At 34.9% G+C, this 25,464-nt stretch overlaps 1 protein-coding gene across 1 annotated transcript in view; it reads left to right on the top strand.

Moving 5' to 3' along the window:
- FUT9 (fucosyltransferase 9) overlaps positions 1–25,464 on the top strand; it is a 195,714-nt gene that overhangs the window by 90,225 nt on the left and 80,025 nt on the right. The window contains 1 exon segment of the mRNA NM_001194065.1: positions 10,532–10,617. The gene's annotated coding sequence lies outside the window, so the exon portion shown is untranslated.

The raw sequence follows: 25,464 nt of genomic DNA, 5'->3' as shown, positions 1-25,464 counted from the left end.
CAGGTGAATAGAATTCTTATTCTGCCTTCTTTATATTCAAGAACTCAACACTACAGCATCCCACCATTACCTCAACTACTCTCCTTACCCAAATTAAAATTAAATCTGTGAGGAGTATATTAATTTCCTAGGGCTGCCATAATAAATAACCACAAACTAGGTGGCTTCAAAGAACAGACATTTATTCTTTCACAATTCTGGAGGCTAGAAGTCCAAGCTGAAGGTGTCGATAGTGCCACGCTCTCTCCAATGGCTCCATAAAGAATCCTTTCTTTTCCCTCTATCTTCTGGTGGTTGCTAGCAAGTTTCTTGGTTTGTGGCAGCATAACTTCAATATCTGCTGCTTCTTCAATAGACTTCTTTCTGTGAGTCTCTGTATCTCCCAAGCTCTCTCATATCACCAATAATTGGATTTAGGGCCTAACCTTATCCAGTGTGATTTTCATCTTTTTTTTCCCATCTTTTCTTTATTGAGGTATATTTGATGGATGAAAATTGTATATATTTAAGATATACAGCATGGTTTTGATATATATATATGTTGTAAAATAACTGCTATAATAAAGTTAATTGGTGGATCCATCTTAACTTGATTGAATCTGCAAATGATGTATTTCCAAATAAGGTCCCATTCACAGGTACCAGGGGTTAAGACTTCAATATGTCTTTTAGGGGTGCCATAATTCAATGCACAACAGGGGGCTAATCTCAGCTAGATGTTTAGAAGGACAACCACATCATCTGATTAAACCAATTTACATAAAAGTCAGAATAACACTGCCTTTCTAAAGAAGAATGCTATAACAAAAATGTATTGAATAATGTACACACTGTTAAGGGTAAGAGCATTCCTAGTACCTGCTTTCTATCCAGAGCTTTCAACCCTCCACCTTCAGTAAACTCAACGCCAAGGTTATATTTCTCTACCCATTTGCCAGAGTAGATTAGCTCTGAAATGAAAAGGATACTTAAGCAGAAAATTTAGGTTGTGTATTTTATTTCCTTTTCCTTTAGCAATGTTTTCACTTTTATAGTAAATATTTTAATATTATTTGACCAAACTATATGAAAAATGGCTTGATACTTTATTTTAATTTTCCCATGTTAAGATGAATTTAGATCTGCATATTTGCCATACATGGTCCATATATGAAGGACAGATATAAAATATATGAAGGACATGGATCAAAAATGTTGGCAGTAGAAAACTACTCAAGTGTACATTATTTTTTGTTTGTTTTGTTTTTGTTTGTTTGTTTGAGGTGGAGTTTTGCTCTGTCGCCCAGGCTGGAGTGCAGTGGCGCAATCTTGGCTCACTGCAAGCTCCATCTCCTGGGTTCACGCCATTCTCCTGCCTCAGGCTTCCGAGTAGCTGGGACTACAGGTGCCCACCACCACTTCCGGCACATTTTTTGTATTTTTCTTAGAGATGGGGGTTTCACCATCTTGCCCAGGCTGATCTTGAATTCCTGACCTCGTGATCCACCCGCCTTGGCCTCCCACAGTGCTGGGATTACAGGCAGGAGCCACCGTGACTGGCCACACAAGTGTAAATTATTTTGTATAATTTTCTAAGCAAAATAGAGTGGGTACAGATTTTTTGGCAGGTACAGATTTCATTTTTTCCAAAATACATTGTAAGTGTGTATTAGAAGAACAAATAAGAACAAAGATAGTCATCTCGGGGCTTCATATCAGGCAATCTGAGTTCTTCCGTGCTTACTTAGAGTCAAATTTATTCATAGTGGTGGAATGCTCACGCCTGGAAGGAATAAGTTCAGAAGAGTGTGGTTCTTTTATTTAGGCTATTAAAATCCTGAAATTCAAGTTTTAAAATGATTCAAAAGGAGATAAATCTGTTTTAAAACAAAATGCATTTCTTTGTATGCAGTGAGTCAGAGTACTGCTTTGTGGTAAATTGCCCTATGTTCTGAACAATATAATGTATTTCATTTTTTAATAACTCAGTTTATTTGTAAACCATGTACTATTAACACATATCTCAAACTACTGTATTTAATATAAAAATTGCAGTTAAAATTGAAGTGGACTCTTTTCCTTTCCCAAAACGTTCATTGTTTGAGGAGAATTTAACAAGCAATTCTGATTTTTAAAATCCCTCATCAGTGTAAGCACTCCTTTACAAATAAAAATCATATTATTCTAAATTAAATAGCCATTATGTAAAATAGCCATTTAATATTTTTGCTAGGAATAGTATGTCTTCTTTGTTGATTACAAAAAACATACTATGCTAAATTTTATCATTTGATTATTGATTTCCCAAGAGTCTTTGGTCTAGATGAAAAGCTGTGTCTTAAATTTTCTAATTAAAATTTATAGTGATAGAATTATTTTTCATGCAGTTAATTTATACTTAAGAAAAGTTTTAATAGTTATTTAAATAATGATAAGTTTCTATAGTCTTTTTTTATTCGGTTGTTTTGAACACTCTGGAGTTGATCTGTTATTTTTCACAGCATGATCCCCAAACATCTGCAACAAATTCCTCTAAAAATTAGGGAAATTGTTAGATATGGAAATCCAGGGCCTTACCCGTACCTATTATCAGCATCTCTGGAGATATATTTCACAAATATGTGTTTCTAAGAAGTCATTAGATGACTCTTATGCCTATTAAATTTTAAGAACCCAATGTTAAAGGGAACAAACCAGTGGATCCTAACCTTTCCAACACTAGTTATCTCTAGGCTTTGTAGTACACTGGGATAGCTTGTTCAATGAATGTCAGCTTTTCGTAGAAGTCATCCAGGGGTCAGGAAAGAGAGAAAACCTGAACTGCCTTTTACTACCCCTAGAGTTCTGGAGTTCCGGGAGCCTGACTGAAGATAGCAGGCAGCAAGTATGGAGCTACGTCATTGAGAGTGAGCCCAAGACAAAACGTCACTTTCCTTCCTTCCTCCCTCCCTTCCTTCCTTCCTTCCTTCCTTCCTTCCTTCCTTCCTTCCTTCCTTCCTTCCTTCCTTCCTTCTATCTTCTTAGTGCTTCCCCCATTTTTGTCAGAAGAATGGGGAGGGAGGGTTGTTGGGAGAAGAGCAACAGCATATCAAAACCCTGCTTTATCTTATCTTGACCTCCTTTAACACTCTTAAAAACATGTGCTTTTAAAAGGAAGTATTCAATTTTTTCTTGTTATTGCCATAGACAAAAAATAGTAAAGAAGTAAGAAGTGTCATCAACTGTCTGTCCCTGGTCTACTTTCCCAATCCCGGTTCCAAGAGACATGTCCTTTTTGGTGGATGTGACTGATGATAGACGAGTGTTATACAATCTTTGCCTGAGTTTACCTCTTATCTCCTATCTTCAGATCCTTCTTCCTGGGAGTATTTTAACATGTAAGATAAGGAATTAAAACACCATCTGAATAAGTATGAAGTGCATTGCAGTCTTTGGGAGCAACACCTAGAACTCAGCCCAAACCTTATTCTATCCATCAGAAGCTCCCAGGCGACTAATTGGTCTGTCTCTCCCAGGCCTGTTACAAGAAAAGTCAGGGCTTATCTTTCATTGGTTTAATGATTCCAAGACCCCATTACAGCTAGAGAAATGAAGAGAGGGAATGCTTAAACTTGATTGATTTGATTGAAAGACACAAAGTATCAAACCATTTTACAGACATATGTCTCAGTGAAATTAAAAAAATAAAAAAAATTCATTTTCATCCAAACCAGAATTTGGTAAACTATAGCACATTATTTATGTCTGTCTTCATATTACAAAAGCAGAGTGGAGCAGATGAAACATAAATTGTATAATATATGGGTACCTATAGGACATCTTTGACTTTGTCTCCTGGCCTGCAATGCCTAAAGTGTTTACCATATAGATCTCTAGTGCATAGCTTTGCTAAACTCTAGTTTAAATCAAAACAGTCATAATTTATTTTCTCCAGCATCTGAAGGCAAAATATGCATCCACTGTATTCCATAAAAAATTATTCATACATGTCTTAAAACTTGCATATTTTATTTTCATACCACCTAGCATGAGACAATCATAAATATGTAGGAACAACAGCCTTATTCCCAACAACCACAGCAGCACCTATCGTAATAGGGATTCCATAAGTGTTTTGATTAAATAAGTCTTTACAAATATATGTACATTCTGCATTTTATTTATTATATACTGTCTCTCTATTTTAGAATAAATTTCATTTTCTCCAATCTTTGAATAAAATAGATGCTTTAGGAAGAATGTACAATGAGGTTTCTAGTACTGCTTAAAGCTCAGGGGAAGAAGCTCAAGAATTTTTCCTGAAGTGTGCAAGTTTTAAAAGAACAAAGCAGCTTTCCCTTCCCCAAAATACGTGTTGAAAATATTTCTATTGATAAAATGTATGTATACATTTGGACAAATCTATTTCAAACATCTATTATAACAATTACTAATCTGTATGCCAAGCATTAGTGTATTTTAAGTTCTTAAGACATTGATGTTTGTCAGTGATCCTAAGTGTTACTAATTCTGTCACCTGCAACAACTCCATGCGTAGAATAGGCTATATCATTCAAGGCTAGCCTTCTATAGAACATCCAACCCTGTTCAACTCACGAGGATCTACATCCTATTCCCTTTAACTATAGAGTCAAAACAGTTCATTCAAGCCGGCTAAGTGAGAGAGAAGGAATGAGAAGAAAGCACAACCCTTGAAAGATTTCAGATAAAGAAAATAAACAAGAGCTGTAGAAGCAAGTCCAAATCATGCATGTCTCTCATGGCCATTCTTTTTTCTTTTTCTTTGGTCATATACTGCAAAGATATGGACCTGGGAGATGACCTTTAAATCATCTAGCCCTGAATTTGTTCCACAATAAAATGCTTAAGAAATGTTTGTTATTTCCTTCTCTTCTTCTCGTTCATTCTCACTTGGCTTTGTTTTTTTTCGGTCTAGGATTCTTATTCATATTTCTACCTAATGTAGAGAGCCAACCAACATTTTTTGGACTGTGAACAGGAAAATTTTCTTTTCCATGTACATTTATGAAAAAGGAATTCTTTAGAGACAAATCATCCCATGCTGTATGGAAGAGGCAGACATATCACACCAAGAATGGGACTCAGGAATCAATCTGTCTGGGTTCCAGTCCAGCTGTACCACTTACAAGCTGAATGACCTTGGACAAATTGCTTAATCTTTCTGTGCATCATATTTCTCATCTCTAAAACTGCAATAGTACTACTTCATAAACTCATTGACAAGACTGAATGAGAACATATATGGATAGACTCTTAAAATTGAGCCTGTATATAGTGAACAGGTGTTATTATTACTAGCGTTAATGAGAATCAAGCTCTCAGCATGACCTAGGGGCTCTCCAACTCACCTCCACTGCTTTGTGCATGTCTTCCATTACGCTCTTTACCTTTACACTCTGTTCCACAGAGGCCATATTACTTTTTAGTCCCAAAATGATATTATCCTTGCTATGCTTCTCTTTATTCATGCTGCAGTGTCTTGTCATTATTCTGCATTCACGTTGCATAGCCTGTTTTCTATTAAGCTTACACCTTGTAAAATAGAATGCTACTACATGTGTACCCAAAGCCAGATACACACACACAGTTCTTTTGTACACACACAGTTCATTTCTGTTTTTCCCCTTCCGCTTCTAGACTGTGAAGATTTCGAGGGCAGAGAGAGTGTCTTAGGAACCCTTATGGCCATAACCCCTAGCAACTCTCTGTTACATAGAAGACATTTAGAAAATGTATGTTGAATTAAAAAAAGCTTAAAGACCCAGTCATAAAATTTTGAAGTCATAAAATTCTACTTAAAGTACAGTCACAGGATTTGGCTCGATGACCTCTCTTGGCAGCAACGCTCACTTATTATAAACAGCACATAGTACTTGTCATTATTTTTCAAAATTCAATGTCCTTTAATCTCATCTGGTCAGCTGAATTAAGAAGTTTGCTCCTATTATTGGAATTCAGTTTTCAATATATCTGAGGTATTTCTAACAACATCTTTCAGAGTTCTCTGAAGCTTCTTTTTAAATAAATAATGCTCCATTTGGCCATTTCCTTGTTCTTTCACATTTATAGATTGTGTAGTGTTTTTCTTAATCATTTGCACTATCTTTAATTCAACAGCAACTGAAAACAATTATATAAAACTAGTGTGTCTCCATATTTTTCACCTTTGGTGTATTTTCCCCCAAATTTACTAAAGTATCTTGAATAAAGATCTAATTTTTATTATTTAAACTGATCTTTCTCTACAAAAAAAAATTAGCAATGATTCAAAAGTGATGACTCAATGATGCATTTGTGTTTGTGAAATGACCATACTAATGAATTGGATTTAATACTTTATTCAAATATATCAAATGTATTCCAAATCCAAACACTTATTTCCACCAAACCTAACAACCAACATTGTCCTCAATTCAAGGACAGTAATAGCCTTTGAACTGGCTACTGCTTCCAGCCTTGCCCCTCTATTGTCAATAGGACAGCTGAAGTGATCATTTAAAATTGTATTCAGATCATGCTAGTCCCCAGCCAAAACCATCTTGTATCCATTGCACTATAAAGTCTAAACTCTTTACAATGGCCTTTGAGGCCCATCAAGACCTGCTGCTACCTGGTTGTCTTACCCTTCCCCTCACACCCACCCTACCCATAGTGCCCCGGGTAACTATGCTACAGGTATACTGGGGTGTTTTTCTTTTTTGTTTGAACATGCAGTGCTTGTTACTGTCCTGGGCCTTTGCACTTTGTGTCTACTCTCCTTGTAATGCTAGGTCTTGAATATAAGGGTGAGTCATTGTCTTCAACTCAAACATGAACTCCTTCATGAAACCTTCCTTTTCTGGCTGCTTCTCTTCAGTGGGCCTTTCCAGTCCCACTCTGCTGCCGACACCTGTCACAGTCAATTCTTTCTGAGCTCTGTCTCTTCTAATGGCCTTGCTAATTCAGCCTGCCCTTGATCTTGATGCTCAGATTCCTCAGAGTCTCTACTACTTTTCTCTTCTGACACCTGGTTAAAACTGTGAACCTCATAAACCTTCTTGGCTGAGCCATTTTGCTCATAGAAGGCCCATTAATCCCCCTCAATTTATTATCCATATTGCATGATAGCCAAAGGAAACTTGGGATTGCAAAGTGAGTCTGTCATGCCACAGGGCCTCCTTGGCTACTACTTGGGATCCGCATGTTGACTTGGGATTACTCAGCACAGCAATGTCCTCCAAAACTTGAAAGCAAAAACCCTAAGCATCCCGTCAATGTAATTAAGAATTTCGAAAGATACATCCCCTAGAGGATTGGCCTCGAGAAGCTGGGAAGAACAGACAAGAGCTGTAGCATCCACTTTTCTCTACCACTGCACTCTTTCTCTCCACCTATTCTGGCATTCCTCAAAAGAATGCCTGAGGGCTTTTTTCCTATTGTGCTTTTTTTAAGGGTCTCATTCTATCGCCAAGGCTGGAGTGCAGTGGCATGATAGTCTATCACCTCAAACTCCTGGACTCAAGCAGTCTTCCCACATCAGCTTCCTGAGTAGCTGGGACTACAGATGTGCACAAATGTGCCTGCCTATTTTTTTTAAAACTTTTTTTTTTGGAAGAAACAGGGTCTAATTATGTTAGCCAAACTGGTCTGAAACTCCTGCCCTTAAGAGGTCCTCCTGCCTGGGCCTCCCAAAGTACTGGGATTACAGGCCTGAGCAACTGTGCCTGGCCTGTTCTTCCTACATGATTTGAAACTCCTTTATATAAAATTCCATGCAAACCCACTCATTTATGTTTGTTGACAAACATCGAGATGAAAAGTAAAAACACTTAGTGAATCATCTTAATGTTTCATCTTTAAGTTACTAAGCATCTGGGTCTTGGCAAAACATCCAAATAATAGACTAACCCATCAAGCCTGGTCTTGATATGGAGGAAGAAACTGAAGGGCTTTCTAAAGACTGATGTTGAACTATACATTAAAATAATGCCTTGAAAAACAGAAATTGAGTGTCTCTTTCCCACCTCTACCCCATGGCAGGTAGATGCCTTACCATTGTAGGAAGAAAGACATGTAGAAAAGCAAAAGAGAAAAATGCACTATAATTTTTTGACTGGTTTGGACACAAATATAGGGAATGGAGAAAATGATTTTCTCCCTACACATAATAGAAAAAGGGAGATAGAGATAATAAAAACTAAGTTCAAATAAAACATTATCAACAAAAGTAATCAAAAGAGTAGCTCAATTACTTAAGTGTGATTTATTCAGCATGCTGAGACTTTAAATTATAACCATGATTTGGGAAACACACATACACACACACGCACAAATCTGAGTTACCAAATAGATAAAAGAACTCAGGCCACTTCCTGGCCCTCACTATTTGCTCTCATTCTAGAAATAATTCTAAATGTTTGATTTTTTCTGACTTCTCAGCCAAGGTCTTTTTGAAAGCATTGAATCAGATGTCAGATGGCAAAAACAAAAACAAAAACAAGAAAACACTGGTACAATGAAAGCAAATGCGACAGCAAATAATTTATATATATATATATATATATCTCAGATGTTTGGGAGCCAATTTATATGGATATCTATGCCTCTTCTCTAGTTTTTATTAAGTGATTGAGTATTTTGATCTTTTATGTGAAGAATTATAACCAATACACTGCACACTTTATATGCAATAATAGTGTTTGTGGTTTTACTCATTTAACAATCCTAAGACAGCTATACACAGTTTCAACAAAGAAATTAATTTACTCTATAAAGCATTTTATTATTTTTTTCTAATTGGGACCTCTAAGAGTATTGAAAGTAGATAGTTAAGCAGAATAGCCCTACAAACAACATCCAGAAGCCATGTGCAAGTGAAGATTGTAATAAGAAAGAGGAGACATTTTGAAGTTAGGTTTGGATTTGATCCACAGCTACAATACCTTCCAGCTTCTTAATATGTACCAGTTGTCTGAGTTATCAGAACCTTTCAAAATGAGAAAACTAAAACCTACCTTACAATAATGCTTTGATAATTATATGACAATCACACACACCCATAAAAACCCTAAACAAATATTACAAAATATAGTTATTCATTTACAAACTGTTACACATTTGAAAAAAGAACAATTAGGTGATAGTCAACTTTTTAAAGACAAGATAGATCAATTTCTTCATATCTGTATTATCTTTAAATGTGTTTGAATCCAATATCAAAGTATAAGGGGGAAAAGGTACTAAATTCAGTGGAAAATTAAATTATTTTTCTTTCAAGCATAATCCAAGGCTATGTGGAAATCCACAAAGAAATCAGATTGAATTTTGTTTTAAAATTGACTGCTTTGGGAAAGAAAAAAATGCAAGTGTTTGAGGGACATAAAATCAGAACAAAACGTGTTTGTGTGTGTGCGCAAGCGTGTGCACAGGGGTGTATGCAATGAGTACAAGATACTTAACAAGTATTTTTGGTTAGTGCTAAGTGTACGAATTCCCTTGGGTCTGTTCTATAGCAAAAATGCATTTTTTGACAGGGGATAAGTTTATATAACATACTTGCGGGGGCATTATCTTAAAGAGAAAACTGAATGTGCCCTTTATATACTTTAAGTTATTCCATAGTTTAAAAATATTTGTTCTTGATTGGGGTAAGTGAATGCCAGTGGGTCAGTTTCACACTTTATATTAAATCTAATCCTTATTCATTATAGAGTACTTAATTCAATACAATTTGAAAGCGTTTACCTCTGTTTGTGCTAATCATGTATGTTGGCTAACACACATCACCGTTAAAATGACAAATGTTTAGGCAAATTAGCAAATTGTTTGATCTTTATTTTTATAAGCATTCGGATAGTTGTATACATCCAGATGATTTAGCAAGTTTTTTGCTAGTTTGTTTTTTGTGCCATGGGCACAATTTATTCTGTAAACGGGAAATTTTAAATATATTTAATTATCAAGGTATCTTATACTCACTTTCTTAGAGTTTCAACTATAACCTAGATCATTCATTCTTTTTAATGATATTTCCCTTATATATTGTAACTATTTAAGGTATTCAATAACTTTTTTTTTTTTTTTTGAGATAGAGTCTTGCTCTGTCACTGTGGCTGGAGTGCAGTGGTGTGACCTCAACTCATTGTAACCTCCATTTCCCAGGTTCAAGTGATTCTCCTGCCTCAGCCTCCCCAGGAGCTGGGATTACAGTTGCCTGCCACCGTGCCCAGATAATTTTTATATTTTTAGTGAGACAGGGTTTCACCATGTTGGCCAGGCTGGTCTTGAACTCCTGACCTCAAGTGATTCACCTGTCTCAGCCTCCCAAAGTGCTGGGATTACAGGCATGAGCCACTGCGCCCGGCCATCAATAACATTTTTTTTTAAAATTTAACAGAAATCACAAATAGACATCAGCAAAGAACGCAATAATACAGAAAGATTTTTGTTTTTATCATGCATTTTCTTTTAGATTTTTTTGGTTATCTAGCTATATATATAGTATATCTAGTGCATTTAACTAACATACTTCTTTATTTCTCTTTCTCATCAGGTTTAGAATGTAATAACTCAAGGATTTGATAAGACAGTGAAGTAGTATAACTGTCTATGTGCTTCCCATGATATGTTCTCTATATTGTAAGTATATATTTACTTTCTCAATCTAGCTTGACTATGGGAGAAATTGTTCAGTTAGAACTTATAGATGATTTATATTGTTTCAGAAAATTATGAACTAAAACCTATCCAAGGTACAGAATAATTTCAGAAGGTTAGCTTCTATGAGGAGATCTTCCATAAACTTAGTTTTAACATTCTATCAAAGTGAAAGTTTAAAATAATTTTCTATCATAGTAGGTAGGATAATATATCGATCATGTCTAATCATATTTTAAAATAAATCTTACAGTTAATCTTAAAATTTCTATACTCTTGTGTTTTCTAGAAAACTGTAAATAAATATTGGACATGGAAAATTTTATGTTCTCAATATAATTTGCAATCTAATTTTAAATTTAGGTCAATTTCTTTTTATATTAGTTATCTTTTGAAAATAGATTTTAATTTGGGGTAGATAATGCCTATACCACTAAATAATTCTTATATATGAATATAAGAATATATTGAGTATATATATTCATATATATGTAACTTAATAAGTTAAATAAGTTATTAAGTTAACTTAATAAGTTAAATGAAAAGAAGAAAAGTAATCTTTACACAGATGTGAACCTCTTACTGTTCATTTCACATTATTAAAAAATAAGGAAGGAAGTACAATTCTGGGATACTGTGCTTTGTTTTTGAGTTAAGAGATACTATGAAGCAATAAGTGTTACTCATGTCAATGAGAAAGAAATAAAACAGCCTAGTCCCTTTTCCTTGGGTGAAAGCAAACTATGAACTGGAACCCATCAGGAATCAGTAGTGTCCCTACAATTTACGGTATGTTTAGGGCATCAGGAGATGCTGTTCCTTAACAACACCTAATATCGTCAGACCTAAAATCCTTTCTCAAGTCTTACTCTCTATTGTCTTCAGCCCTTGTTTTGCTAAGCTCCTGTCTGAGGATATAAAGCTATCAGAGAATTGGAGGTGGTGGTGGATAGGTTATTAACATCCCCGTTTCAGAACTCTGAGTCCACTGCAACACAAAATATGATTTAATACATATTATCATATTCTATAGCAGTGCTATCTAATAAAATTGTAATGTGAACTGCATATGTTATTTAATTTTTTCTTATGGCCACACTTTTTAAAAAGTAAAAAGAAGCAGGTGAAATGAGTCTTAATGATATATTTTATTTATTTACCCTGTACATTCCAAATATAGTTATTTTATCATATGACTAATGTAAAGAAAAGAACGAGACACTTTGCATTCTTTTTTTCACACTAAGTCCTTGAAATCCAGTGTGTACTTACAGAACATCTCAATTCGGATACTAAAGTTTTGTTGAATATACTTGATTTATACTTAGACTTAATAAAATTTACATTCGAAAAAGTAGATTCACAAGCCCAAATTGTCCTACAAATATTTAAAACTGTTCCAATAACTAAATCAAGAGTCAGCTTTTAAATTTAAACTGATAGTCATCTTCTCAATGATGCTAGCTGTATTTCAAGTGCTCAGCTGTCTCGTGGCTGGTAGCTTCCATACTGGAAACTCTGCTCCAGAGGATCACTGATATAATACTTTGGTTCTGTTACCTAACAGGAATTTTGAAGGCCAACTTCAGACCACATCAAAGGAGTATGACTTTAAAATTTCAATGAGAAAAAAAGTCAAACCCTAAACTTATTACTTAAAATGGAGTTTTATAGAATCCCGTGTTTATGAGAAATTATAGAGAAGAAAATATACCAAATGTGTACTTCTAAGCTATAATACATGTTGGAATTTGGGGGCTTTTTATTAGCTTCCGTGTACTTGCTTTGTTGTAACTAAAGTAATTTGCTGATCACAGCCCTCCTCATTACAAGGAGTAAATCAATAGAAAAAAAAAAAATCTAACATTTAAAAAAATTGTTCCATCAAACACATTCTTAAAAGAATGAAAATATGGGCATCAGATTTGTGAATCACATATCTGATAAAAGATTTGTGTCCATAATATATATAAAAAAAAACTCTTAAAAATAAGAAAGTAAATCCAATTTTCCTAGTAAAATATCTGAGCTTTACCAAAGAAGATGTACGGATGACTAATAAGAATAAGAGGAGATTTTCACTAGGGAGATACAAATGAAAACCACAATAAGGTGCCAGAACATACCTGTTAAAAATGGATAAATAAATTAAAAGTCTAACAATATCAAATATTCGTAAGCATGCAGAGCCACGGAGACTCTCATTCACTACTTTCATTACTGTTGGCAATTCAAAATGGTACAGCCACTTTGAAAAACGTATGTGCAAGTTTGCTATGAAGTCAGATGCTTGCTTAATATATGATCCAGTGATCCCACTCCTAAGTATTTACCCAAGTGAATTGAAAAACATATTTGACACAGAAAAACAATACGGGAATATTTACAGAAACTTTGACTTCAATTGCCAAAATTTGGAAATAACTAATATGCTGTCTTCAGCTGGTAAATGAATGAACAGACTGTGGTAAATCTATAAAAGGGAATACTATTCAAATATTTTAAAAAGATAATTATTGATGTATGCACATCATGGATGAACGTTTTAGTGCGTTTTGCTAAGTGAAAGAAGGGAAGCCCAAATGACTACATATTTAAGATATATAATTCAATCATCTTAAACCCTGGAAAAGCCAAAACATAAAGATGGGAAATAGATCAATGGTTGCCCAAATTAGAGATATATTGAGTTAGAGATATAGGAGGGTTAACTACAAAATCGTTGATTACATGAGGAAATTTTAATGGCAGTGGAACTGTCCGTGGTGCTGGACAAATTACTGTGCTCGTCAAAACCCATAGAACTGTACAACACAATGAGTAATCTCTGCAGCATACACATTAAAAAAAAAAAAAAAAAAAAGGAAGAAAGAAAGAAAATGAATAAGATGTAATATCCCCAAATGGGGTGGAAAAGTGACAAGTGAACCTAACCATCTTACAAATGTAATATATAAGCTTACTGAAGGTGATGAAGTCAAAGGATCTAGCCTATATTTTGGAAAACAGTATTTTGAAAGGACAAAACCTGCAAAGGATGAGGCTAACTATACAAAGAACTATACATAGACATTGTATTTTAGTTGATTTTTTTTCAAAGGAGCGCAGGTTAGCAATTATGAAAGTACTTTGCATGTATATTAGGGTGGAATGCATAAGTAAATAAATTATAGATATTGGGAGATAGGTTTCATATTGCTAGAGAAAGAAGTCATAATTAGCAAGGAGAGATGGCTAAAATTAACCTTGTATTGCTAGTTTAGAGATGTAGATATTAATTTGTGAACCCATTCTTATTTTAAAATACATAGATACAGAAATGGGTCTACATACATAACATTTATTAGCTCTATCTACTGAAAAGCTCTAGAAGCAGTGATACCACATTAGCAATGAGCATACCTCATGCCTAAATTTTAGTCTCATGCTCAGAGTTTAGAGGTTTCTGTGTATACATCATAAAGCTTGAATCTTAGAGTGAGCATAGAATGTAGGAAATTCAAATAGCATTCTTTATTTAAACACAAGAGAAGTCTCTGAGAGTTTAAGTGACTGGCCTGGAATCAGCAACTTGTAAAGGATGGAGCATCTACATAGAGCAAATCTTACCTCATTCTTAATCTTAGCTTTTGTACCACATCAAGAAGCCTACACTGTATGGAAATATTCTTATTTGTTGAATTATTTGTTTTTAATTTCCAGAAATAATCAAGCTCTTTTACTGAATTTAAATAAAATTCTGGCAAATTTTATATCATTAAAAAACTATTATTCACATTTAAATTCAAAATTTGTACCTGATACTTCTGTTTCCTGTTGAGTTTCAAAGTCCCATCTAGAGGCCAGGCACAGTGGGCTCACTCCTGTAATCCCATCTCAGTGGGAGGCTGAGGCAAGTGGATCACTTGAGGTCAGGAGTTCAAGACTGGCCTGGCCAACACAATGAAAACTCATCTCTACTAAAAATACAAAAATCAGCCAGTGTGGTGGTGCACACCTATAGTCCCAGCTACTGGGGAGGCTGAGGCAGGAGAATTGCTTGAGTGCAGGAGGTGGATTTGGCAGTGAGCCAAGATTGTGCCACTGCAGTCCAGCCTGACCAACAGAGTAAGAGTCTGTCTCAAAAAAAAAAAAAAAAAAAAAAAGAAGGAAAGAAAGTTCTACCAGACTGGGAAATTACTATTGCTAATTTATTTCTGTCATGGACACACATATGCTTTCGCTTTAATGAAATCCTATGCAAGAACCAAAAAAAAATTACAAAATACAATCATGCACTGCATAACATTGCAGACAATGATTGACCACATATACAACAGCGGTCCCGTAAGATTACAATAGAGCTGAAAAATTCTTATCTGATAGTAACTTTGTAGCCATCAGAATTTAGCAGCACACAACTCACATGTTTTTGATGAAGCTGGTATAAACAAACCTATTGCACTTCCAGTTGTATAAAAGTGTAGTACATACTGTACAATTCCGTAAGGTACATAACAATGATAATAAATGATGATGTTATAGTTTATGTATTTACTATATTTTATCATTAGAGTGTACTTCTACTTATTAAAAAAACTTAATTATTAAACAGCCTCAGGCAGGTCTTTCAGGAGGTATTCCAGAAGAAGGGATTGTTATCATAGGAAATGAGAGCTCCAGGCATGTTACTGTCCCTGAAGACCTTCCAGTGAGACAAGATATGGAGGTCGAAGACAGTGATATTGATGATCTTCACTCTGTGTAGACCTAAGCTAATGTGTGGGTTTGTATCTTAGTTTTTACAAGTTTAAAAGGTAAAATAAAAAATAAAAATATTTAAAAATAGAAAAAAGCTTATAGAATAAGGATTAAAGAAATTATTTTGTACAGCTATACAATGTGTTTGTGTTTTAAGCTGTGTTATTACAAAAAATCTCGAAGAGTTAAAAATACTTTTAAAGTTTATAAAGTTAAAAAAAATTACAATAAACTAAGGTTAAATTATTAAAGATAGAAAAATCTTTTTATAGGTTTAATATAGCATTTGTACAGTGTTTATAAAGTCTACCGTAGTGTACAATAATGTCCTAGGCTTTCACATTCACTCACCACTCACTCACTGACTCACCCAGTGCAACTTCCAGTCCTGCAAGCCCCATTCATGGTAAGTGCTTTACACCGGTGTGCCATTTTTCTATGTTTTATACTGTATTTTTACTGTACCTTTTCTATGTTTAGCTATCCAAGTACCATTGTGTTAAAATTTCCTACAGTATTCAGTATGGTAACATGCCGTAGGTTTGTAGCCTAGAAGCAATAGCCTGTGTGTAGCAGGCAATACCATTCAGGTTTGTGTAAGTCCACTCTCTGATGTTTGCACAACAATGAAATCACCTAACATCACATTTCTCAGAACGTATTCCTATCTTTAAGTGACACATGACTGTACATAAAGTGTTTTTTACTGCAAAACAATTATGTCTCACAAAAGCATTCATCATGTATTTTCTTAGATAACAATCTTCCCTGCTGCAATTTTGTTAGATTTATACATAGTATCTCAGAGGAAATAAAGTCATTTTATAAAGACAAGCTAACCTGTGATCCTTTCCTTTAATATCCTCATCACTATGCCCATCTGCTGCAATTTCTGTAAGTAAGTGTGATCTCATAATCCACACAGTTTTAATATGGAGAAAATTTATAGCATACTCTTACTAATCAATAAATCAAGCTTTCTCCCTATTGCTTTCCAATCACAATGATGACTTCTAAGGGAGCTTATTTTATTAGGTAATTTGAACGTACTTTATTAGGCTATTTGAGGAGCTTCTTGAATATGAGGGGATTATTAACAATAAAAGAAGATACACCCAATAGAGAAACAATTTCTATACCTTCAAACAATGGTGTAGTAGGTATAGGAAGCAAATGCAAAATCAGTGTGATCCATTATATATTTAAACCTCATTTGTTATCTGTTGCAATGCATAAATGTGTTTTGAAAAGAATATTATCAAATCTATTTGAATTTTCTACCATATTTAATGTTCAGAATTCTCAGTATTTTATTTTTTTCTGTTTTAAAGTCCTTCTACCATAGTAAAGGTCTATTTTATCTGTTTTATTTGCTTGTTTTGCTTGTTTTATTTTTGTTTAAAAGACTATTCAGAAGAGTTCCTTATTATAAGACCACCTTTTTCTGGGGGGTGGGGGGAACGGAGTCTCGATGTGTTGCCCAGACTGGAGTGCAGTGGTGCGATCTAGGCTCACTGCAAGCTCTGCTTCCCAGGTTCACGCCATTCTCCTGCCTCAGCCTCCCCAGTAGCTGGGACTACAGGTGCTCGCCACCACGCCTGGCTAATTTTCTTTTTTAATTTTTTTTTTATTTTAGTAGAGATGGGGTTTCACCATGTTGGCCAGGTTGGTCTAGATTTCCTGACCTCGTGATCCGCCTGCCTCGGCCTCCCAAAGTGCTGGGATTACAGGCGTGAGCCACCGTACCCTGCCAAGACCACCTATTTTTTTTTGTACTAAGACTTTCTACTATTACGCCTGGTGAATAACAGGTACTTAAAATATTTGCGGTATTGACATCTAAACAAAATAACATTAAGCACCTTTTTTTTCCAGCTAATTTTAGGAGTAATTGGAGTAGCCTGGGAGAAATCACATATAGGAGATGCTCCAGAGTTCCACGGTTTGTGATGACCATTCTATATGCAACATAAAATGAGTCTTGGTGGTGTCTCAAATCTGTCTCCTCCACAAGGAGAAGTAGATGGAGTATAGATGGATGCATGGGTGGATGGAGTAGGACAAATAGATGGACAAATAGTTGGATTGTTCTCACACATACCGTCCAATACCTTCCATACCATGGACAGTATTTTATCCTTACTTGTTTCTAGGAACTAAGGAACATACTTGGTAATATGGAATCCTGTGGAACTCCAATAATTTCAGAGAAAATTGAGGATACAGTATTTTTACCCTCTGAACCCAGGAGAGCATACTGTTTTATTTTGGTAACTAAAAAATTAACATTAATTTACTTTCGCCTTGATAGTAGGGTCAAAATCAATGTCTATGGAAGACTGCCTATAATAGTGACTACTTTAAATTCTTTTCTTATCCCTTATAAAGATATATCCTTACTTTCAATATGCAGATATAAGCAGTTCTAAGTCAATGCTTCAAATTACATGCTTTGGGGAAAGAATTAGTCAACAAAGATGTCAAGAAAATCTGAATTTATTATTTTCAAATTGTTCTTAAATTTTATTTTTAGAGACTATCATTTCCCTATAGCTACTCTACAAAGAGCCAAAAAAAAAAAAAAAAAAAAACTTCCCAGTGAACTAGCCCCCCTAGGAAAAACACTGTGGAGTGAATATTTATGTTACCAAGTAGTTAGAATAAGTAGAGACAGATAAAAATACCCTAAACTCTTATTTAAATCCTGTGAGCTTTCTTGCTATCCTTATAAAGTCAATTATCACCCTATAGGTTTTTGAATTTTAATTTCAGTTTATTTTAAATTATCTTTATTTTATCTCTTCATATTAAAAAATTAATCTTCTCTTTTACTTTGTATGTTACATTCCTTTTTAATTCGTGTCACTTTTGTACTCTAAACACAGTAGGATGCTAATTTAAAATTTGTGACCTTAAATTCATGTCATTTAAATCCCCCAAATGAATATAGTGATTCATCCACTTTTATGTTTGAAATATAATCTGCCTTAAAATAAATCTCTATGTTGCTAAAGGGTAAAACTTAGTATATGCCTCTTGATTTTATGAGAGCACAAGATCAAATCTTCATTATACTCAGAGCTTACACTGAAGATGGGAAGATGCTTTATCTGATAAAGTGAGGGAAACTTATCAGTAAGTCTTCAAGGAGGAGAAGATGAGATGTGCTGGGTAGCCAAAAGAATTTTAGTAAAGTGATGGACTGTGTTCAATATTAGCTTGTGCACTTTGCTGTGATATAACAGCTCTCCATCTAAAACTCCTGCTAACATTACATGTGCCTTGTGTGAAATTTTAGGGGAAATTAAAGAGACTCAGTTTCACGTCCAGGTCAAAGCAATCAGAGAAGAAGGAACATTTATGGTAGATAACACATGAATAGAATTTGGAATTCTCTAGTGTAGAAGTTCAAGACCCTAAATAATCATGAGTTTCTAGAACACCTTTAATTCTCGGAAATCTTATGGGACATTGGAATTTCCAATACAATCTTGGATGGGTGGCTGGAACTCTCAAATGCAGAAACTATACTTTAGGTTACTTTTCTTACTACACAACATTAAAGCAATATTTAAAAGGCCAATCCACTCAGAATCCACCTACCACAGAAATTCACAGAATTATTTGCCTATGTTTCCTTTTATTTCTAATCTGTGGGTACACATAATTTTACATGGTATAGTTATAATTTTGTTTTGATTTTCTACTCAGTGTCAAGTCATAAACATTTTAACATGTTGGTTTTTTTGTGTCCTTCTAATGACTATTTGCCTAACCCTTTTCTTATCTTGGGTATTGGAGTGTACTTGAGTTTTTGTATATATAAATAACAATTCAATTTAAATATTTGTCAAATATTTCGCTTTGATCAAATAAAAATGGAAACAAAAACAAGCTTATATTGTAGAGTTGTTGTAAGGATTAAATGCAAAAAAATGCATAATAAGGATTACATAGTGTCAGTTTGGACCAATTTCTAGAAATTAAATTGTTGACTCAAAGGATATGACTATATATTCTTTCTGAGACTGTTGCATGAATTATTAACTTCCAGAGTATTCAGCTGCCAAAAGACTAAAAACTGGCTGTCAATATCTTAAACAAACAAACGAAAAAATCAATGCTGAAGTGATCACTTACTTTAAAAAGAACAAAATACAATTGTCAGGCACAGTCTCTCAGAGCAGAGAAGACTGCTAATATTATAGAGGGCTCTGAGGAAGAGTGTAGTTCAGTTACTGGTTGACTTCCAGAGACATAAGTGTGTTTATGTCATTTGTAGAAATATGGTTTTCAGGTGAGAATTCCTTTGATAAATCAACTTCCAGAAGTGTGTTCTTTGAAGTGAATATTTTTCGGATTAACTGACTTTAGGAAGTTAGGGTTATAACTAGTTGGTTGACTTGCAAATGCATGTTCACTGAGATGCAGAGTCATTAATTCTTCAACTTTGTGGAAAACCAGTTCTGATAGTTTCTGGAGCTGTCATTGATTCAGCGGTTTTAAAACCACTTCTGGTGACTACTTGCTACCATAGCTACAGAAAAATATCAATCATTTCCTAGGAGTGTGGGGACATTTTATTCTCAAGCTATAGTTGAAATAACTTATGTGAAAAAAGTCACAGAGGAAATGATGGAAAATGCCAAGGGCCTTTCATGAGGAAGAGGGGGAAATAAGTAGAAATTTGTTTTTAATGTAATCTTCTTCTGCTTGAGAAGTATTATATCAGTATCCAACAATGAAACAGATGTGGAAAGGTAGTACTCATTGAAAAGAGGAATAGAACTAGGGTGGAAAGGTAAGCACATTTTATGTAAGTTAGTTAAATTGTTAAAGAAAACTTATTTCTTATTTTATTGTCAAGAAATCATATAATTATACATTTTGTGGGATCACAAATGTCTTTTTATTAAACTTTTTAGTTCTTAAGGCTGCTTTTCTCTAAATTCATACTTACATAGATTACTTGGTAATCTTTATTTTTTATTTATTTATTTATTTATTTTGCATTTTCTCTTGCTTTAATATAAATTGTGTTCTTACTTGCTTATATTCCATTCTAGAATGCCTTCCAGTCTCCTTCCAGAAGGCTGACCCTGCCACTTCTAAATTTTTTTCTGACTCTCATCCTCCTGAATTTTGCTCTCCTCCATAGTCAACAATTTTGAACACCTCCTTTTCTTTTTTTAAATGACATTCAGTTTCTGAAATATTGGCTTCTCTCATTATACTTCCACCCCCATTCTTTCACCATGCAAAAAATAACTCTTCTTTTCTCTTCTTTTGGCTAAACTTTCCAAAAAGATATGTAATTTTTTTATTTTTGAGAAATGTGTTAGTGACATAAGTCCTGGTTAACTCATTCCAAATGATGTCTCTATCTTGCATTCTGTCTTACTGTCCTACAACCTATTCCAGCACCATCAACAGATGACTCATTTCAGCCTGACCTCATGAAAAGAGCTTGCATTCTAGGTTCAGACAGAATAACAAGAGACTCCTATTTTTACCGTTTGCTGACTGATGTAATCTTACATGAGTAATTTAAGCTATAGGGATCTCACCTCCTTTATCTGTAAAATAGGAATTCTAGTACATGGGATGGTAATGATGATGTAAAGAAATCATGTAGAGAAAACATATAAATAGCATACTCTTTCTACCCAGGAGGAGCTACATAATTGTTAAATCTTGTGTTTATTTCTTATTGTCTCTTACTATGTTAACTGTTCTTCCAAATTGCACAACCAGAAGATCCATGAGGCCTAGTGTCAGAAGCTCAATGTCTTTGTCGTCTTATGAGGCAAGTCAGTTTATCTCATCTCGTTCATTTAGGGATAATCATAATTCCTTATCTACCTTAATTACATTGTGACAATGGCAAATTGAAATGTGATATTGATTATAAAAGTTTTTAATTATTATAATAGCAATAACTGTTAGCATTTTTAAATCTGGTGTTGTTTATGTGTAAGTCACTGTGCTGGCACTTAATACATGTAAGCTCAGTCTTTATAATTATCTAACAGGGACTAATATTATTTATAATGTTTATGTGAAGGAGCTACAGCTTAGAAAGATGAAGGAGTTGGGTCAAGGATACATAGGTGGGAGGGAACAGGGCTAGAATTGAAGTCTTCTGAACCTCCACCTGCACCCTCAGAGCCCCCTGCAACAGTGAATGATCAAATGCATTCAGTACCTTTCATTAAAAATGCTCCTTGACCACTACTTGAACCATGCTCCGTTACTACCCAGCTCATTTTCAAAGGCTCCTGTTAACTCTCCTAAAGGCATTATAGAGCTAGATTGCGACTTCATTTATTTTCATTATAGCTGCTTTCTTTTCTATGTCATTAATTCATGCTTCTCTTTTGTAATTTTACTGTCAGGTTCTCCACCAAGTGCTCTAGGCAATTAAAAACACATGCACACAATATTTAAGCTTTTCAGCGAGTGAAGATTGACCTCATTTCCTGTTTTTCCTCCCTCTTCGTGCTGTCTTCAGGGTTGATGTGCCTCCCTCATCTTCTGCCTCCAATAGTGCTTAAGCCTCTCTCATATTGGCACAGGTTAAAACTCGTCCACAGCCTCTGGATGTTTCATTAGTCGTTTTACATTGCTATAAAGGAATACCTGAGATAGGGTAATTGATGAAGAAAGGAAATTTATGGTATGGCAGGCTGTACAAGAACCATGGCCCCAGTATCTTCTCAGCTTCTAGTGAGGTCTCAGGAAGCTTTTACTCATGGAGGAAGGCAAGGGGAGCCAGTGTGTCACGTGGCAAGAGAGGGAGCAAGCAAGAAGAGGTGCCGGGCTGTTTTAAACAACCAGCTCTAGAGCAAGAAGTCACACATTACTGCCAGGAAGGCACCAAACCGTTCATGAGAGATCTGCCCCCATGACCAAAACACCTCCCTTCAGGCCCCACCTCCAACAAGATGTCATTCTTTGCTTCCCTAAAGTTCTTAGGTCTTCAAAGCACTCACTCAACAAAGTGGAAAAGTATTTATACCATAGTTATGCTATTCTGTAGATCCAGGACATATTGCAAATTATCAGTTACATGCAATGAGTTGTTAGGCTTCAGTGCATTTTAAAGCAAAGGATTCTCTGCCTTTGCTTCAGACTAAGAGACTGAGTTGGTCTTTATATACACAGGTTTGTAAATTCAAACTACACTTTAATTCATGTTATTTACTATTATAAATGTACTTCTTTCACCTAAATAAGTTCAATGGAGGTAGACGCAATATCATTTCTGTATGCTTTAACTTTCCTGTGGAGATTATAGCATGGCCAGGTGGTGAATGAGAATTATAAAGTGATGATTAAAATGGAAATGAACCATCTGTAATAATATTAAATAATTGAGTAGAAAATTTCAATCTAAGTGTCAAAGCTTATCAACCAAAATAATTCATGAAAAACTGTTATTAGGAGCGGTTTCAGGTTATTATTGGTCTGAGGATTAATAATCTCTTTTGCTAAAAACTACTTTTTTTTAAACGTTTATTTGAGGTTCAGGTGTACATGTACAGGTTTGTTAGATAGGTAAATTGCATGTCTCAGGGGTTTGATGGACAGATTATTTCTTTACCTAGGTAATAAGCATAGTATCCAAAAGGTAGTTTTTCAATCCTCACCCTCCTCCTACCTTTCACCCTCAAGTAGGCCCCAGTGGCTGGCTGTTGTTCCCTTCTTTGTGTACATGTGTACTCAATGTTTAGGTCCCACTTATAAGTGAGAATATATACTTATTTTCTTGTTCTTGCATTAGTTTCTTAGGACAATGGCTTTCAGTTCCATCCATGTGGCTGCAAAGGACATACGCTCATTCTTTTTTATGACTGCATAGTATTCCATGGTGCATATGTATCACATTTTCTTTATCCAGTCTATCATTGATGGGCTTTTAGGCTTATTCTGTGTCTTTGCTATTGTGAATAGTGCTGCAGTGAACATACGTGTTCATGTGCCTTCATGGTAGAATGATTTATCTTTCTTTAGTTATATATCCAATAATGGGATTGCTGGCCCTAATGGTAATTTTAACTTTTTTGAGAGATCCCCAAACTGCTTTCAATAATGGCTGAACTAATTTACATTCCCATCAGCAATTTCTCCTCAACCTTGTGAGCCTCTGTTATTTTTGACTTTTTAATAGCAGCCATTCTGATTGGTATGAGATGATATCTCATGGCAGTTTTAATTTGCATTTCTCTAATGTGATGTTGAGCATTTTTTTCAAATGCTTATTGGCCATGTGTATATCTTCTTTTGAAAAGTCTACGTTCATGTCCTTTGCCCACTTTTAAAGGGGTTGTTTATTTTTTGCCTGTTGATTTAAGTTCTTAGAGATTTGGGATATTAGACCTTTATCAGATGCATACTTTTTTTTTTTTTTTTAATACTTTAAGTTCTAGGGTACATGTGCACAACATGCAGGTTTGTTACATATGTATACATGTGCCATGTTGGCATGCTGCACCCATTAACTTGTCATTTACGTTAGATATATCTCCTAATGCTATCCCTCCTCTCTCCCCACCCCCCCAACAACAGGCCCCAGTGTGTGATGTTCCCCTTCCTGTGTCCAAGTGATCTCATTGTTCAATTCCCACCTATGAGTGAGAACATGTGGTGTTTGGTTTTCTGTTCTTGTGATAGTTTGCTGAGAATGATGGCTTCCAGCTGCATCCATGTCCCTACAAAGGACAGGAACTCATCCTTTTTTATGGCTGCATAGTATTCCATGATGTATATGTGCCACATTTTCTTAATCCAGTCTGTCACTGATGGACATTTGGGTTGATTCCAAGTCTTAGCTATTGTGAATAGTGCCGCAATGAACATACATGTGCATGTGTCTTTTTCTCCTATTCTGCAGATTTTATCTGTTTACTTTGCTGATAGTTTCTTTTGCTGTGTAGAAGCTCTTTATTTTAATTAGATTCCATTTGTCAATTTTTGAAACTACTCTTTTAAAAAGGAAAATTGTAAAGAGCTTTTAAAGCCAAATTTAACAAGCAATAAACTTTTTAAAGTAATTGATTCAACTACCTGATTATCAAAACTTCGGTATAACAACAAAAGATACTATAAACAAAATTAATTTTGTCTTTAAATTTAAAAACCTGAGAGAAAATGTTCCCCCCAAAATTAAACAAAGGTTCAATTTTGTAATATGTAAAGACTGTTCACAAATTAATTATGCAAAATGACATAATAAAAGACACAAATAAAGTACGAATAGTCATTTCACAAAGGAAATAAAAATGATCCCAATAAAGACAATAATGTCCAACCTTACCAATTAATGAACTGACAAACCCAATTTTGTGGTCTAATGGGGAATTTTTTCATTTGCACTGTATTAATTAGTTCATAACATTCATCATTATTAAGTGTGTGGAAAATTTGATTCCAGGTCAAGCAAGTTGGGCCCGTTTGGATGGCATACTGGTGATACTTACAAAAATTTTGAAAACATATATTGTTTGACCCAGTAATTCTACCTGTGGTGATTTATTCATCAAAACCACTCGTATTCACCACTAAGAAGCCTTCACCAAAATGTTTATTGCAAATTTAGAATGCAAAGTATTAAAAACAATCAAAATGCCCATCAATAGGAGAAAACTAAAATATATAATAATATATTCTTACCAGTCAGTGCTAAGCAACCATTGAAAATAATTTGGTGAGTATATAAAGACAGATTAAAATATCAAACTGAAGGGCCAGGCACAGTGGCTTACACCTGTAATCCCAGCACTTTGAAAGGCTAAGTAGGAAGGATCTCTCGAGCCCAGGAGTTCAAGATCAGCCTGCGCAACATGGTGAAACATCTCCACAAAAAATACAAATAGCCAGGCATGGTGGCATGTGCCTGTGGTCCCAGCTATCTGGGAAGCAGAGGTGGGAGGAGGTCACCTGATCCCAGAAAGTTTGAGGCTGAAGTAAGTTGCAATTGTGCTACCGCACTCCAACTTGGGTGACAGAGTGAGACCCTGTCTCAAAAAATAAAAATAAAAAATAAAACAGCCTCAAACTATTCACTATAAAAAGCAAGTCTCAGAATAA

This window comes from Macaca mulatta, chromosome 4 (genome assembly GCF_049350105.2).
Source record: "Macaca mulatta isolate MMU2019108-1 chromosome 4, T2T-MMU8v2.0, whole genome shotgun sequence".
NCBI classification, from domain to species: Eukaryota; Metazoa; Chordata; class Mammalia; order Primates; family Cercopithecidae; genus Macaca; species Macaca mulatta.
The sequence above is the reverse complement of the archived record's forward strand: the minus strand, read 5'-3'. Positions and strand labels throughout refer to the sequence as shown.